This window comes from Hydra vulgaris, chromosome 08, assembly GCF_038396675.1.
Source record: "Hydra vulgaris chromosome 08, alternate assembly HydraT2T_AEP".
Classification (NCBI taxonomy): domain Eukaryota; kingdom Metazoa; phylum Cnidaria; class Hydrozoa; order Anthoathecata; family Hydridae; genus Hydra; species Hydra vulgaris.
In genome coordinates, this window is record NC_088927.1 from 54,791,683 (window position 1) to 54,808,840 (window position 17,158).

Below are 17,158 nucleotides of genomic sequence, written 5' to 3' on the forward strand. Positions count from 1 at the left end.
GCAATATATTGTCTGTCCTCTGAAACTGTCACAGGCAACCAACACCTCATTCTGGATTTAACTGATATTCTTTTTTATCTATAGTTTGGGAAGCATATCGATTAGTTTCATTAACAATAAACTCACAAATTTCATCTGTAAAGTAAAGCTCAAACAAATAAAGAGGATCATTTTTGACTATATCTTGATTGCACCCAGAAATACCGGTAAATTCAATGGGGTGAACTCTATTATTTGAAGGGTCAGATTTCCATATCGGTGTGTATGAGCCAGGAAATACATTTTCTAAAGAATTGTCACTAGAACTAAGAGCATCGACAAATGCAGGCATTTCTTCTTCTAAACTTAACTCTAATATCTCTGGTTCGGAGTTTTCTTCATCAGAAACATCAGATAAACTATACTCTTCTTCTGAAACCTCACTCAACTCCTCGTTTTTATCGAATATATAGTTTTCTATGTCCTCGTGAGTAAATATTCGCTTTTTCGTTAATGATTTTTGCACTGAAAAAAATTGCTTGTCTGCCATATTTAAAATAAAAGTAAACACGTGCTAAAGTAAAAAATTGAATAAAAAGCTTATTAATTATGCAGTAATAAATTTTGTGACGATTAGAAGTATAATTACTCATAAAAAGAAAGAAATTATGAGGAGATACACCAAAACGTAATATTACGGCATGGACATTCAGGAACCACTTTTAGTTTGCGTAATATTACGGCATGGACATTTAGAAACCACTTTGGATTTGCGTATTATTACGGCATGGACTGTTAAAGGGTTAAGAAACGTAAATTTACATTTTATGGTTTAAGAAAACAAGAAAAATGTGTAAATATTGATGTAAATAGTGTTAATAGTAATGGTGTAAATATGACAGACTCTGTTGATAATGTTGATAGTGAAAGTGTATTTGCAAGTGTATCAAAAAGAAAAGTAAAACCAATAATAGTACCGAGTAAACACTCAAAATATGTCAGTGGCTACAGATTTGTTGGTATGTAAATTCTTGCCTCCGTATTTGATAAACTTGGATGTCCAGAATGTTTGCAACCTCTGTTGTCTTTAAACGAGAATAAAAAGTCTTGCAAAGGATTTGCATCAAAATTATCTATAGGTTGTATTTGTGGATTTAAATAAGACTTTTACACATCAAGAAATGTAGAAGGATATGATGTTAATAAAAGAGTGGTATATGCTATGAGAACACTCTTATGAATATGCAAAGAGGAATATGTAATAAAAGCTACAATGTTATTGTACATAAATTAGTAACCGCAGCGCAAACAGTATCTAATGAAACTATGCATGAAGGTGTACAAGAACTCAGGGAAGGCAAATCTCCTGATGAGGTAGTTGATATTGGAGTTTCTGTCAATGGAACATGGCAAAAAAGGGGATATTATTCCCACAATGGGGTTACGGCAGCATTGTCCATAAAAAATGGGAAGGTTTTAGATGTCGAAGTCTTATCTAGGAAATGTAAAATATGCGATGAAAATCGAAATATCCTCAATTTAAAGCAGCAAAACCAAGCAGAATTAAAAACACATGTTTGTAACAAAAACTATGATGGATCTGCTAGTGGAATGGAAACTGTTGGTGCTGTAAATATATTTAATCGCTCTCTTGAGAAATTTAAATTACGGTACACAGAATATTTGGGTGATGGGGATAGCAAGAGCTACACTACTGTTAAAAGTACATACAAGGATGTTGAAGTAATTAAATTAGATTGCGTTGGACATTTTCAAAAGCGTATTGGATCTCGCTGTCGGCAATTAAAAAAACAAGTCAAGGGCTTAAATGGTAAAGGCCGTTTAACAAATGCTACAATTGATAGATTACAAAATTATTTTGGTATTTCTATTAGACAAAATTGTGGCAACCTTGAAGGTATGAGATCCTCAGCCTTAGCAAGCTTATTTCATGTTGCATCTTCATCGAAAAAAAATTATCATTATCCGCATTGTCCGGTCGGTAAAGATAGTTGGTGTAAATACAATCGAGATAAAGCTAATGGTACAAATGAGTATAAACCAGGAATAGGTCTTCCTATTGATACTATTCTTAAATTGAAGCCCATTTATGTTGAATTACCATCAGATTCTTATTTAAACCGTTTACTTTATAAGAAAACGCAGAATCAGAACGAAAGCTTTAATGCAATGATATGGTCCAGAATACCTAAGTCAAAGTATGTTTCGCTTACACAGCTAAAGTTTGGACTCTATGATGCTATTGGAGCCTTTAATATAGGATTAAAGTCTAGTATTTTAATATTTGAAAAACTACTTATGATACCAGGACAGCATACCATTTCTAGTTGCAATTACTTGAACCGGAGAAGAATCAGGATGTCGGAGTATAAAAACAAAGGTACCATCAAGAAGCGTAGGAAAATTTTGAGAGGACGCAAACATAAAAAATCTGATAAATTTAATCAGAAAGAAGGAAATATGTATGAGGCTGGTTTTCATGATTAAAAACTATAATTAACATACTTTTATATATGGTATTTTTTGAGTTACTATTGTTTTCATAACATTTTTTTTTCCAATTTTATCTTTATTTGCATTTTTCTCAGAACGCTGGTTTTTAATCTCCCGGCAAAGATATCTTGAAAACCGCTTGACCGATTTGTATGAAATTTTTAGGAAGGCTTCCTTTAATAAAGATGTATACAATGAACAGACAACTTTTTCAAAACAATTTTTAAACAGAAGAAATATTGAAAAACGTATGTGATTTTTGTGCTAAAAAGTATTTCTACAATCAAACATGGATAACAGCTGGTAGAAAGGTTGTTAGAAAAAACTGTCTGCTTATTGCATAGATCTGTCAATATTCTATAAGTTTTGAAAAAATCAGCTAAAAATATTATTCTAATCAACTCCAATCTTTGCCAGGGCGAGGGAACTAATTTCACTTTTTTCCCTAGTTACCAGGTTGCCATGGCAACGGGGTGCCATTATTTGTGATAAATCTTCCTAACATTTTATGTCCTCCTATTTGAAACATATAACAACTTTTGTAATGCTATATTTTAGAAAATAAATTTTTGAGGAGTGTTCCCCCTTAAAAAAACAGAGCAATTATATATTAGAGGAAAATCACTTAACAAAAATTTTATTTCATTTTACACTGTGTTTCATCAACAAAGATTCATCAGAAATGGATGATCAAATTAATAAAACTTTAATTTATACAAAAATTAAATTACAGGAAGTCGCAAATTTTTTAAATACTGTAAATTTTCACACATTTGTGAAATTTGCTGACACTATTATAAAAAGAATTCTTTAGAAATGATTACTTATGCTTTTTTTATTTGTTTTTTTTAATTTTTTAATTTTTATAAATGGTATTTAATGTAAATATTATTTGAACTCATTTATTTTAATAGTTTTTAGGAGAAACTTATTTTCGTGCCTACATTTAGAAATTAATTTCGATTTTTTGTTCAATAAGCATTCTTGATTTGCATGTGTAATTATTTCAAATTTTTCTTGTAGGCGTAGTATGCATTTTTTTGAAATATTGTTTATACAGGCGCTGTTTTAAGGACGCACCAATTCAGTATAAAATCATCAATATTTTTTTTCTTTTAATTCCCATAAATATTTTGACAGCATGGTATTTTTGAATACTTTTTTTTTTTGAAAGATTGCTTATGATTAGCAAAACGTTTTTTCCATTCACCCTCTGGTATGCCAATATATTGTTTATCAGGTACATTCCACTCTTTGGACAATCGGTGTGTTTTTGTTTACAATTAAAATTTTCTGTAGTTTTTTCATTTAGGATTTCTCTTTTGTTTAACAAAGCATTATTATGAACTTTTATAATTCTTTCCATACTTTTTGTGCAACTGTAGCTAACTTTAATTGTATTTTGATTAAAAATTTTATGTAATTTATTAGAGGGCGGGAAATGCTTATCGACCAGTTTTAAAAACACTTTTTCTATGTTAGTGGAAACTTTTTTTAAGGGTCAAATTTTAGTTCAAAATATTCAAAATCACATTTTTTTAGGGCATCTTCAAATATTCGTTTGGAGGAATTGAATACATTTTCATTAGAGGAGTTTTGGTTTAATCTGTTATTAATTGAAATCGGGATTTGTTTTAGAATTTGGGGTGGATAATTTGAATTAATATTAATATACAATAACTCATCGTTTGGTTTTTGAAAGGCTTAGATGAATAAGAAGCATAACCTTGAAAAATAAGTTTTTATAACAAATTATAGGTATAACTAGTTATACATATAGTTAACTATCAGGAGTTATATGTATAACTATATGCATTTTAAAGCATATTATTTTATTTAAACATTACTTTAGATCATATTACTTTGAAAACTGGACCCAGAGGCTTTATTCCCAATAACACTGTAGTACTCCAGATTAAAAATTGAAAAGTTTCGGTAAATATCCTGGTTTTGTTCCTCAATGTAGTTCGTAATTCCCTTAAGTCTTAAGGACCTTATTATATCTAAAGTTAAAAGTTTTGGAGCATGAAAAAAGTTACAGAAACCCATCTCCATCATATTTTTTTCTTTTTTTAATAAAGAAAATTGGGAATTCTTTGACTTTCAAACCTGCATTTCTTTGTGGGACACTGCAGTGTCCCATGCATTCAAGATTGGTTTTTGACAACATTTCAACTTGCATCAGTTAATTGTTAGCAAATAATTTACTCAAGATCTATATTCAAATAACTATTATATTATCCTAATAATACGTCTACTTGCACAAATCTTAATCTTATTTCTATAAAGAAAGATAAACATTATTCGTGGTAATTACATACTTGCTTGCCATTCTCTATATTAATATAAAATATTTTCACACAATATAAACGTAACGCAATGCAATGTCGATTCAAAAAATTTTTGTTTAGTTTTTTAAACAGTTTTTTTTTTAGTTTCCAGCTTTCAAATTAATTCCCATGCAAATCCCACAGGAAACCCACGTGGGATTTCCCATGTGTGTAAATAACATATGGTTCCCACATGTAACCCATGTGGGATTGCCCATATGGGTTTAAGGTGACAAATTTCCATACGGATACCACATGGGAAAATCCATCCCACGTAAATCCCATCAATCCCAAACGGAACCCACGCGGAACTCAAGAGGGACGCAGTTTTATTTTTCACTGGGTAGCATTTCTGTGTTCAACGGTTGTTTCTTAGCGTAAGGCATAGTTACACCTTTAATTTTCTGATATAAAGTTGTAGATAGGTTAAATATCCGGAAATTTTTGATGTAGTTTTTGGTTGGTTACAGCTAGTTTATTCTATCTTTTTTTCAAAAGGGGCCTGTTTTAGGTCACTCCCTTATTATTATTAAAATACTACTAAAATTATATATGCGCAATAAATACATCAGTTTATCACTCATTTATATTTTTTTTACCTCAATGTAGAGAAACTAAAATATTTAGCCTTGATTGCTTTTTCTCATAAAGAATGAAAACAATCTTCCAAAAATACAGAGGATGCAGGTGGTGCTAGTAAATTAAGTGCTAACTCTTTTAGCAGTGGAAACTTCTCTTCATGTTTCCAATAATTTAAAACTTTAGTCATTATTTCTTTCAATAATCGAGTGATTAAAGTAAATATCATCTTTATGTGCAGTTTTTTAAAAGGAGACTTGATCAGATTTTAATACGTTTTGAACTTCTATGTGCCACTGAAGGAGATTCAGTATTAATTTTTTTTCCTCTTCATACAAATTACAAGGAAATTTTTTTGCAAGATTATGCGGCGGTGTTGTGCAAAATGACTTCTGACCAGATTTATTACACCCCTGCTTATCTGATTTCCACATGCAATCCATATTGCTCTTAAATCACAGTTATCATTAATTTAGAAAGGTTTTGAAACAAAGTTCGCCATTTTAAAGCTTTATCAAAATAATATTTTGTCATTATAAAATATATTATTTAGGATTTGAATTAGGTTATCCGGATATCCGGTCAGATAATTTTAAATATCCGGGTATTCCATATCCGGTCGGATAATGAAACGTGTTATCCGGAACACCCTTAATAACATTTATACGAAAAGTGTTTTAAATTTGAAATTTGAGTTTTTAAATATTGCCGTTTAACGGCATTCTTTTGTTAACGGTATTGTTGTGAACGGTACGCTATTTTATTCTTTAAATACTTGTGTATTTTCACAAAACATTTTTAAGTGTAAGTTTAGCGCAAGTTTGGCGTAAGTTCAAAATTTACTAATTTTTGTATTCACAAAACTGCTTGGCAGCCTAATACAAAATTTAGGATTTATTTTTTGTTAGTTCAATTCTCAAATTATTTTATTTACAAAACATCTTTAGAAAATACTCAGCCTGATTTAAGCAAGAAAAGTTATGTTTAATTGAAGCTACCTTAACCTTGGCGTAACATTAAAATATTTGCGCTGCTCAAGCATACTGACGTTTTTTGTTTAGATTTGTGATAAGATTTTTTATAACTTGTGATAAACATAGTGTATATGTTTCCATAAGTTATTGTTTAGTTATTAGACTATAGGGGAGATGGGGGCACCTTTAACCTTTTTATGCTTGATTACTTGGAAGCCCTTGCAGACAACAATACTATTTTCAACATTTTTAAAAGAATATTTATTTCTTTATTCAAACCATCAAGCTAATTTTAGTCCAAGTGATTTTTAGTAAGCTAGAACTCAACTTTATAACATCACCTACAATGGATCGCGGTACCCCTTGTATGGGGCACTTTGATCTTATATACTGTTTTATACAAAATCAATAAAAAGTTGGCATTTAAGCATAATTAAAAACACAGTTTTTTAAATTTCTGCTATGAGATTCACATTTAAAGTTTAGTGAACAAGTTTTTTCACCAGAAATTTTAAGAAATGTTTGGAAAAACAAAAAAATCAAATCCGAAAATCAAATTTCGACCGACACGAGTTGTGCCACCATGCTGTATTGGATTTCGAAGCTTGCAGACGATATCATCTCTGATAAACTTTTTTTTTTTTCTGTTTGTTTTGTTTTGTTTTTTCTTTTGCCAAGCAAACCTCTTTTCGAACAGGATTGTCTGTCTTAAACTCTTTTTTTTGTTGCCAACTTTTAAATTGTTTTTTTCTATCTGGAGCCTTTGGAAAGGGTCGGCAACAGATGGTCCTGCTACAGCAACAGAGGGTCCTGCTAATTCAGAAGTCTCTACTATCTAATTCAGTTAGCCATTTCCTGCAGATTTTCATCGGGTGTAGATATAATAGTTTCTGCAATATCTGCAATGATTTCTGGATGTTCAATAGTAGGAGTGAGTGCTGGACAATCGGTCACTGATGCTGGCAGATATTCGTCATCTGTAAAAATGTCCGCATATAATGGTTCGATCCCAGCAACTTTAGATCCAGATTCAATGTTTGATTTTGTAAAGGCTTTACCGTATACTTTACACACAATCGGAACAATGTTATATATATTCATCGGTCTGGTTGCCGCAAGCCGCATTGTAATACCTCTTCAGGCCCATACACAGATCTATCCAACGGTTGCAGCTTGTGACTGCAGTGTGGTGGAAAACTAAGCATAGTTATTCCGTTTTCTTTTGCCAAATCGAGGGCTGTCACATATATATGACTCTCGTGGTTGTCTAGCACGAGAAGAACTTGAGAACCTTTAAAACAGTGCTAATGTTTGATAAAATGTTTCAACAACTCAACAAAGATATCTGATGTCATCCAACCAGATAAATTAGCAAATTTTACGCATACGGGTGGACCATCTTTATTCATAAAATCTTGAAACTTCACCCTCGAAAAAACGAACAGTGGTGGTATCGAATTGCCGATTTACAGCACAGCAAGCTGTGACGAGAGTTCCTCTATCTGCAGATGTTATGCTACCTACTTGTTTGACACTTTTACTAGCAATAACCTTAACAGATTTTTGTACGGTTGTTATTCCTGTTTCGTCCACATTGTAAATGCTTTCTGGACCAAACTGATCACGTTCTCGCACTCCCGGAATCTCCCGGAGATTCCAAAAAAATTCACTAACGGTGAATCTGTTGAAAGCTTTTGCTCTTGCAAAGCTGGTGGCTTCTGAAGCTCGTAAAGATAATTCTGATTTTCTCTTCATAAAGCTCTGTAACCAATCGATGCCTGCCACTTTGTTCTTAATCAATGAATCCGGATAAACTTTATTATTAGCAACAGCCATTTTATATGCTAATTGGCGAATTGTTTTCGTTGAAAGGTCATAGTTCATCTTGGAAGCTTGAAGCAAATAATTTGATAAGTAGTCTTCTTCTTCTGTGAAGACCTGTCGTGTATTACATCTCGGTTTAAATGTAACACCCGGATTAAGTCTTTGCTTTTTAACATATCTTTTCAATGTCATACGATCGATTAGGCCTGTTTTTCAATAAAACTTCATCCACAGCTGCTTTCATTGTTTCGGGAAATACCATTCCTCTATCTGTATTCAAAATTCTATTTCTAACCATTTTCAGTAAACACCAAATCTGAAATTTTGAAAAAAAATCATAAACGTTTTTAGAATATGATACAATAATTATATATACTAGCAGTAAGCAACCCGTAAAACGGGTTATTAGTAATAAAATCATTGCTTATAGTTAACGACAAAAAAAGACTACATTAACATCATTAAGTTCTTTTTAAAATCTGTTACTCACAGCAGTTACCATAAAAAGAAAGTCAAGTAAAGCCTACCAACACCTAAAAAAAGAAATGAAAAATAATTACAATTTTAATTACAAAAGTATCATTTGCATTTTATCGTTTGTAGAATATAACCGATAATAATATAACAGAAAATACAGAGAATTAAAAATATATAACAGCTATAACAGCCCAGCTCTATCAATACAAAACACAGAAACAATAGCGCATAGCATAAGATATTTGTAAGCACACATTACAGACATTACTATGTCTATAATGTGTGCTTACTATGAGGGATAGAAAGAAAGTGTTTCCATAGCAGCATATTAAAAAAAGTAAAAGACACGCAATTAATAATATTAACTGGTTTTATTGAGTTACCATTAAACGAAACTATTTTTACTTTTGTTATTTGAAGTTCCAGCTTCTCTCTAACTGTTGACTAATGACTAATAGAGTAAATTTTATATCATTAAATTTACAAAATTAAAACCATGTTTCAACAGTCAGCAAACTAATCAAGTGATGACAAAGATAACTAAAAAAAAAGAACATAATTATGTTTGAATTTATAAAAAAACTTAAAATCATTTTAATTTAAAACTGTTATCATTTGTTACTATAAATAGTAAAATTCATTTTTTGTATTGTTCTAAAGTGTTTAAAATCAAATAAACAAATATTAACACTGCTTGACACTGAATTCTAGCAAGTAAGTTTTCTGCTTGCTAAGCAGCATATTTTACGTTTCAACAATGACCAACTTCACCTTACCTAGCTCTATCTCTTTCATTTGGACAACAACTATTTTTGCCTATTAAAATTTACACAAATAAATTCTTCGCCTATTAATAGCCATTTCAATTTCACTCTATTCCTTAAACATATTACCAGTATTACTATTGTTACAATTGGATAATAAATAAATGTAAAAGAATCTTACAAATTGTGATCTTTTCTAACTAAAGACTATATTTTAACTTAAGATTAATTGAAATCCATGTCTTTTTTTAAGTATATAAACAGAAAAGCAATATATAAACAGAAAAGCAAAAAACTTGGAACAAACATATCTTTCACTAAAACTACTATGTTTAAACAAATTAAATTAAATAAATCTCTAGAACTTCCTACATTGTTGATGGCAAAACTACAGCACGTCCTGGTCTAATATTATGATCATTTCCAAGGTTGTTTACATGTTTGTGTAAGGCATCATACTGCTCGCTTCTTCTGCTCTGTTTAGGTTAATTGTATAACTGAAAGTCTATAATTGTAATACTGAGATAATGTAACAAACTTTCTAACCAATGTAGCACATTCAGGGTTGTGAACCATTTGATTATGCCAACCAGCACCACCCCTTCGAAAAAGAAGAGAATAAAGCATAAGATCAAAGTTGGCAGACATACTTGATATAGTTTTAAGAGGATAACCTCTTGGGTAAATAACAACTTCCCTGGAAGCAGGTGGAGCACCATCTTTGCCAACAAATACAACTGCAACATCATGTGAAAGGAGATTATAGCAACGTCTATCTTCCCCTTCAAGTAAAGTCATTTTTATAACTGAGACTGAGCAACCTTCTATAGCTGTTCGGCGAATTTCTTCCTCTTACACTTCAGCTATGGTTTTAAATGCAGGAGAAATCCTCTTACATTTCAGCTATGGTTTTAAATGCAGGAGGTTTTCTTCACTAATAAAATTTTGCAATCGAAACATTAAACCATTTATTCAAAGATCATTACCACATTGTTGCATTCTAAAATTTACTGTCGAAAGTGGTTCATAGATGTATAGTTGACAATATGTCAGCGGAACATCTTGATTTGGCCTAAGATTACATATACAATAAAATACTCTTATGACTTTAAAAAAATATATATATCAGCTAGGAGATGTATGAAAAAAAATTAATTTAGCTTTAGATTTATCAGATGATGTATTATGTACAACATAAATACATCATCTGATAAATCTAAAATAAAAAATGTAATGAATAAGTAAATAAATTAGAAAAACATTACATACAGAAAATGAAAGTCAATATACCTTATAGAGAAAAACTGTTGTGATTTACCAGAGTAGTAGTTGTTAAATAGAATTAAATCATGTCAGCTTTTAGAAAATAAATTATGCTGGTACATCATGATTTCAAAATATTTATAGCAAAATCATATAATAAACAGTGCTAAAGACAAAAAATTAAATTGAGATAAAATAAATTGCATATATGGCAAAATAATTTGTTTTGGCTTTTAGTAAATGATTTTAAGGCAGTGATTTAAGGCAGTGATTTTTAATAATAAAATTACCTATTTATCATTTTTATCAATAGACACCAAATGAAGGTAAGCCAAATGTCTATCAACTCAAAAGATAACAAGAAAACAACTCCACAGCAACAACACACAACAATAGCACGCACCATAAGTTATTATAATATGCATATAACATAACTTCAGAAACATAACATTCATATATAACAGAACATAATTAACAACATTAGACAAAATGTTATTAAAATACATTATTATGTATTTTTAGAATAGTTAATAATAAATGCTTGAGAGCACCTAGACCTAAAGCAGTAACAGTTTGACACTAAACACTGTCGTGTAACCCTATGTTATAAGTACATCACTTGGCTGGCAAGGTTGACACATTTTGCTCTACACGTTTACGAAGTCACAGCACTTTGAAAACATGGAAACAATATAAAATAAAATTATGTACCAACTATAAACACAAAAATGTGTTTAAATATGTTTATAGTTAAATATAAACCTTATATACATATTTGAACACATTTATAAAACAGTTATATAACACATATTAACATACACAAACAATAAAAAAACACTTTACATTATTATAAAAAAACATTGATGAAACAACTATAAAGCACTTATTACCACATACACATACTTATCAAAAAAGCAAACAATAAACATGTGCAAACAAAAATTTTAAAAATGACGCGAGAAAATTTTAAAAGAATCAAAGTAAACAAAATAAACATATACAAACAATACTTTTTACCTTCATTTTTTTAGTTGTAAAAACCAATTTTATGGAAATACCATTAGTATAACTTTTTTGTTGCATAAAAAATATTAAGGCCTCATCCATGCCCCTTTTTTCCTTCTAAAAAATAAAATATAAGCTCAATAACAACAATACTGTTTAAAAAAAAAAAACAAAGCTAAAAGAAAAACTAAATCAAACAAAATGTAAATGATTTTAAAAATTAAAAGGAGTGACCCTTTCTTACTTTATTTATGATATGATCTTAATGATAATTATTTATCTTAATATGATTCTTTATGTAATATTTCTAAACTAATAAATAATAATTAAATTCTAAACGGTAAAAAGTTTTAACTCGCTTAAGAGATCTTTCTCCAATGACCGTGTGCATTTGAAGAACGCGCTCTTTCAAAGCCTAGTAACTAATGAAACGACGTTAAACATTAAATGTTTCTGTAGCAATTATATTATATATATATATATATATATATATATATATATATATATATATATATATATATATATATATATATATATATATATATAGATATATATATATATATATATATATATATATACATTTATATCCTTGGAGTCGCAGACAGTGTCAAAGTTCATGTGTTGGGAGAAAACATTGAACAAAACACATAAGAAAAATTATAAATGCGTTATGTACAATATAAAATAGGTTATTAACGCGGGTTTGTAAATTCCCACCCCCCTCCCATTTAACACCTAAACTATGAAGCTGCCTCGACTCCAAGGATATATATAAATATATATATATATTTGTATATAATATAATTGCTACAGAAACATTTAATGTTTAACGTCGTTTCATTAGTTACTAGGCTTTGAAAGAGCGCGTTCTCCAAATGCTCACGGTCATTGGAGAAAGATCTCTTAAGCGATATATATATATATATATATATATATATATATATATATATATATATATATATATATATATATATATATATATATGTATATATATATATATGTATATATATATATATGTATATATATGTATATATATATATATATATGTATATATATATGTGTGCGTGTGTGTGTGTGTGGTAAATATATATATATATATATATATATATATATATATATATATATATATATATATATGTTTATATATATATATATATATATTTATATATATATATATATATATTTATACATATATATATATACACACACATATATATAAATATATGGGTGTGTGTATATATACATATATATATATATATATATATATATATATATAATGTATATATATATATATATTTATATATAAATATAAATATATATATATATATATATATATATATATATATATATATATATATATATATATATATATATATATATATATATATATATATATATATATATATATATATATATATATATATATATATATATATATATATATATATATATACACACACATTTTTTATAAATGTGTTCAAATATGTATATATATAAGGTACATATTTAACTATAAACATATTTAAACACATTTTTGTGTTTATAGTTGGTACATAATTTTATATTATGTTGTTTCCATGTTTTCAAAGTACTGTGACTTCGTAAACGTGTAGAGCAAAATGTGTCAACCTTGCCAGCCAAGTGATGTACTTGTAGCATAGGGCTACACGACAGTGTTTAGTGTCAAACTGTTACTGCTTTAGGTCTAGGTGTTTTCAGACCTTTATTATCAACTTTTCTAAAAATACATAATAATGTATTTTAATAAAATCATTTTTTAATACAATTTTCTACCTTAAAAGGGTGAAAACTATACCTTTCAGATACATCTCTCTGGAATTTAACAAAACCTTTCTTTTCAGATAAATCAGGTCACTCTAACAAACATATCACTTTAGTAAAAAACATCACCTCTTACAACTCTTTATTGATTAATATTTTTAATAACTATTTATTTAAATCAACACATTTAACTATAGTTAAATGTGTTGATTTAAATTAGTTTTAGTGTTAACTAAAACTAATTTCCTTCATGTTAATATCTACTTGAAATAAAATTATAAATTAAAAAAAAAACAACCTTACTAAGCATAAATTAAATATTCTACCCTGAGTCAGAAACTTTTAATTCTTTTTTTAGTGTGTAAATTTGTGATTATTTGCTTCATTATAGTAAGGACTTTTTATTTTCTGGCTCATGATTGTTAATTAGCTACTTTCAATGGCAAGAAAGGGTGGTAGAAAACAACAGTAAATCACGGATGCCGCGTTATTATTTATTTTTCCTCCCCTTTTTTTCTCTACAACTTTTGAATCAGTTAATGAACTGTTGATTTTGTTTTTTGATATGTGTAATATAGATAATTTCTTATCTTAATTTGTATTAAAATAATTAGGATATTTGCTATTATTAAAAAGGGAATGAGAAAAGAACATAAAACGCACGCCAATTCTTCAATGCAAAACCATCTTTCAATGGCAATATCAAAATTGGACGCACTTGAAAACAAAATTTCATTAACAGTGGATAAACTTGAAAATAAAATTGCGTCAAAAGTGAATGCACTTGAAAATAAAATTACGTTAAGAGTGGATGCACTTAAAAATAAAATTATGTCAAAATTAGAATCACTTGAAACCAAAATTGTGTCGAAAGCAGTTGCACTTGAAAATAAAATTACCTCGAAAGTGGAATTATTTGAAAACAATAATGCGTCTGAAATGATTGCACTTGAAAATAAAATTACATCAACAGTGGATGGACTTAAAAATGAACTTATTTCAAAAGTGAATGGACAAAAAGATAAAATTATGTCACATGAGAAAAATTTGGAAATAACAAAGGCCTTTCTTGCAATTAAAATGGTAAGATTTAAATAAAAACATATTTTAAAGTAGATAAAATATAAAAACCAAAAATTGACAATAAATATATGTAATAATCAATTACTTACTTATTGCTTCCAGCCGTGAATGTGTTTTGCTCAAAGTTGAAAAGTAAAACTTATAATATTTGATATATAAAAAAATTTAAAAAAAAGATTGAACATGCATTAAAATAAAATAATTAGAAAAGATTGAAAAAACAATTTTTCTTCATATGAAAAAGATATATAGTTATAATTTTTGAAGTTATTTAAAAAAAAGTATTCTTGGGAAATCAAATTAATTGTGTAAAGTTCCAATTTCAAAAAACGTTTTAGGCAGGGTAGAGGGGGGCTGGTTGAGCAAGTTTTACTAAATCTTGCAGATCTCATGAACATTGTATTGGACTTACATAGTTTTTCCAATATTTGAAAGATAATTTAACCTGTTAAAAATTTGTTAAGAATACAGTATTGTTTTTAATTTCTTTTTAAACATATTGCCTAAATTTTGCAGAGCTGTTCAACCTGCACCAGCGGGGTAAGTTATGCAACAGTGTGTAGCAAGTTGAAAAATAATCAAACAAATGAATATGTGTGGTACGAAACTTGGGTGAACCATCAATAAAACTTTCACTAACAGTAAGCGTGTGTATAGATTATTAACTTTTTATTTTATACACTTTAATGACGTAAGAAAAAAAGTGAAAAACTTTAATATTAGGAAAGTCTTATAAACTATAATTTTATACAACTATCATCAACTTTGAAGCCCAATCTAAACATGACTAATTTTAAAAATATATGCATAAAATGTACTACTATTTCTAATCAAAGTTGTGATTTGCAAATTTCTGTTCGATAGTTCAGTTTAATTTATTTTTCTCAAAGCTGCTCAACTTACCCCTCTAGACAAGGTGACGCATTAATTTTAATTAAAGTAATTATAAATAAAGTCTGATGAATTGGTAAATTATCAACAATTAAGTGATAGCAGATACAAAAGTTTATAAGCATGCAAGAGAAATATGGCATAAATTTTTTTTTACTTTTTTGGTCCAAAACAGAAAAAGTGCCCATATATCTTACTCAATAGCTTTTCAGCAATCTTTTGTTGCGCACTGTGTTAACATTTTAATTCCCCAATTTTCATCTATTAGATGTTTTGTCATGTGATGCATAGTTTTTGAGATATTTTAACTTCCCAACTTGCTTAACTAGCCCCGCTCTACCCTACTCAATATTGGTTTTATAAGAGTAAAAAAAAAAATCAAAAAACAAGGCTGTAAATTTGAGTGAAGAACTTAATCATATTTAAATCTGCATAAAGAAAATTTTTTACTGATATTTGAGTGGTGCACGTTGTTTTGGGAACAAGGAAAACGACTAAAATATGCATAGTTATAAATGAAAAAATAATTTAATGTAAACTTTTATATACTCCGTAAATAACATGTTTAGTGATAAGGAAACTTCATATTTGGTTGAAAAAGTTGAAAATGACCACATAAAGTTTTTGTGAAGTTTGTTTTTTTTTACTATATTTTTTAATTTATTAATGAGGTAACTTTATTTTTGTAAAGAACTTTATTAAGATTTCGAATTTGCAACAGCAAAAAAAAAAAGATCCAATAATATCTTGCTTACGATTTGGTTGTTTAAATAAAAAAAATACCAAAAAGTATAACTATTTGGGAGAAAGCATTTTCATTAAAAAAAACACACACGACTTATATGATTGATTTCGCTGTCATGACAGTCCATTACCATAACCATGGGTCGTGGTAAGTCTGTTCCACACCCGACTATTTCTAAACTTGTTCTTAATTTGGTCTCTATACTTTAAATTATTTTAGTAAACGGCAAAAAAGTTCAGTTTAACAATTTTATTGCTTTAAAGTTCAGTTTAACAATTTTATTTTTTTATCATGTTTTATTATTTGGTAAACAATTAATTTACGTAAGAGTTGTACTTATTTACTTCAGTATTGTGTAAAAACTATTAAACTTCGTTTTAGCTTTTTAAATACAATCAACATTCAGTACATTTCTTAAATTCTGCTATGTAGGAACTTTGTTATGTACTCTATGTATTTATATGAAAACTCAAAAATGTGACTAAACAGATAACAAATAAGAAACTTACTTTGCAAGGTGGTTTTTCTTCTGTGAAAGTTTCAAGATTTATATTTGTATTAATGCCAGTTTGTATTAACAACTCTTTTTAAAAAGCAAAGCTAAAAATGAATGATCAAAATATAAAGGTTTGTTTTTATTTGAAAACTGAACTCTAAGCTTTTAATGATTGATTTTATATAGCCAGTTTCGGTAATAAAACTACCCAATAATCATTTTAAACTAAAGACAACAACGTAAAAGTAAACCAAGACATCTATTAACACAAAGCACAAAATTAACAAATAAGAAATAATTTGTCTCAGTATTTAGGAATCCCTATAATAATAAATATACGCATACAAGTAAGAAAAAAATATTTGTACAAATAATGATTCACCCTAAGTAAAGCAGAGCGTAGAGCAATTGATGAATGATAACTTTAATGTTTTAATTATTTAATGAGAAAA

The 17,158-nt window shown here is 28.5% G+C and overlaps 1 long non-coding RNA gene across 1 annotated transcript in view; it reads left to right on the forward strand.

The window, feature by feature from the left end:
• The window catches only part of LOC136083992 (uncharacterized), a 30,223-nt gene that overhangs the window by 8,637 nt on the left and 4,428 nt on the right, over nucleotides 1-17,158 (forward strand). The window contains exon 2 of the long non-coding RNA XR_010640270.1: nucleotides 14,128-15,215. This is a non-coding gene — a long non-coding RNA (uncharacterized LOC136083992). The remainder of the gene's footprint in view (nucleotides 1-14,127; nucleotides 15,216-17,158) is intronic.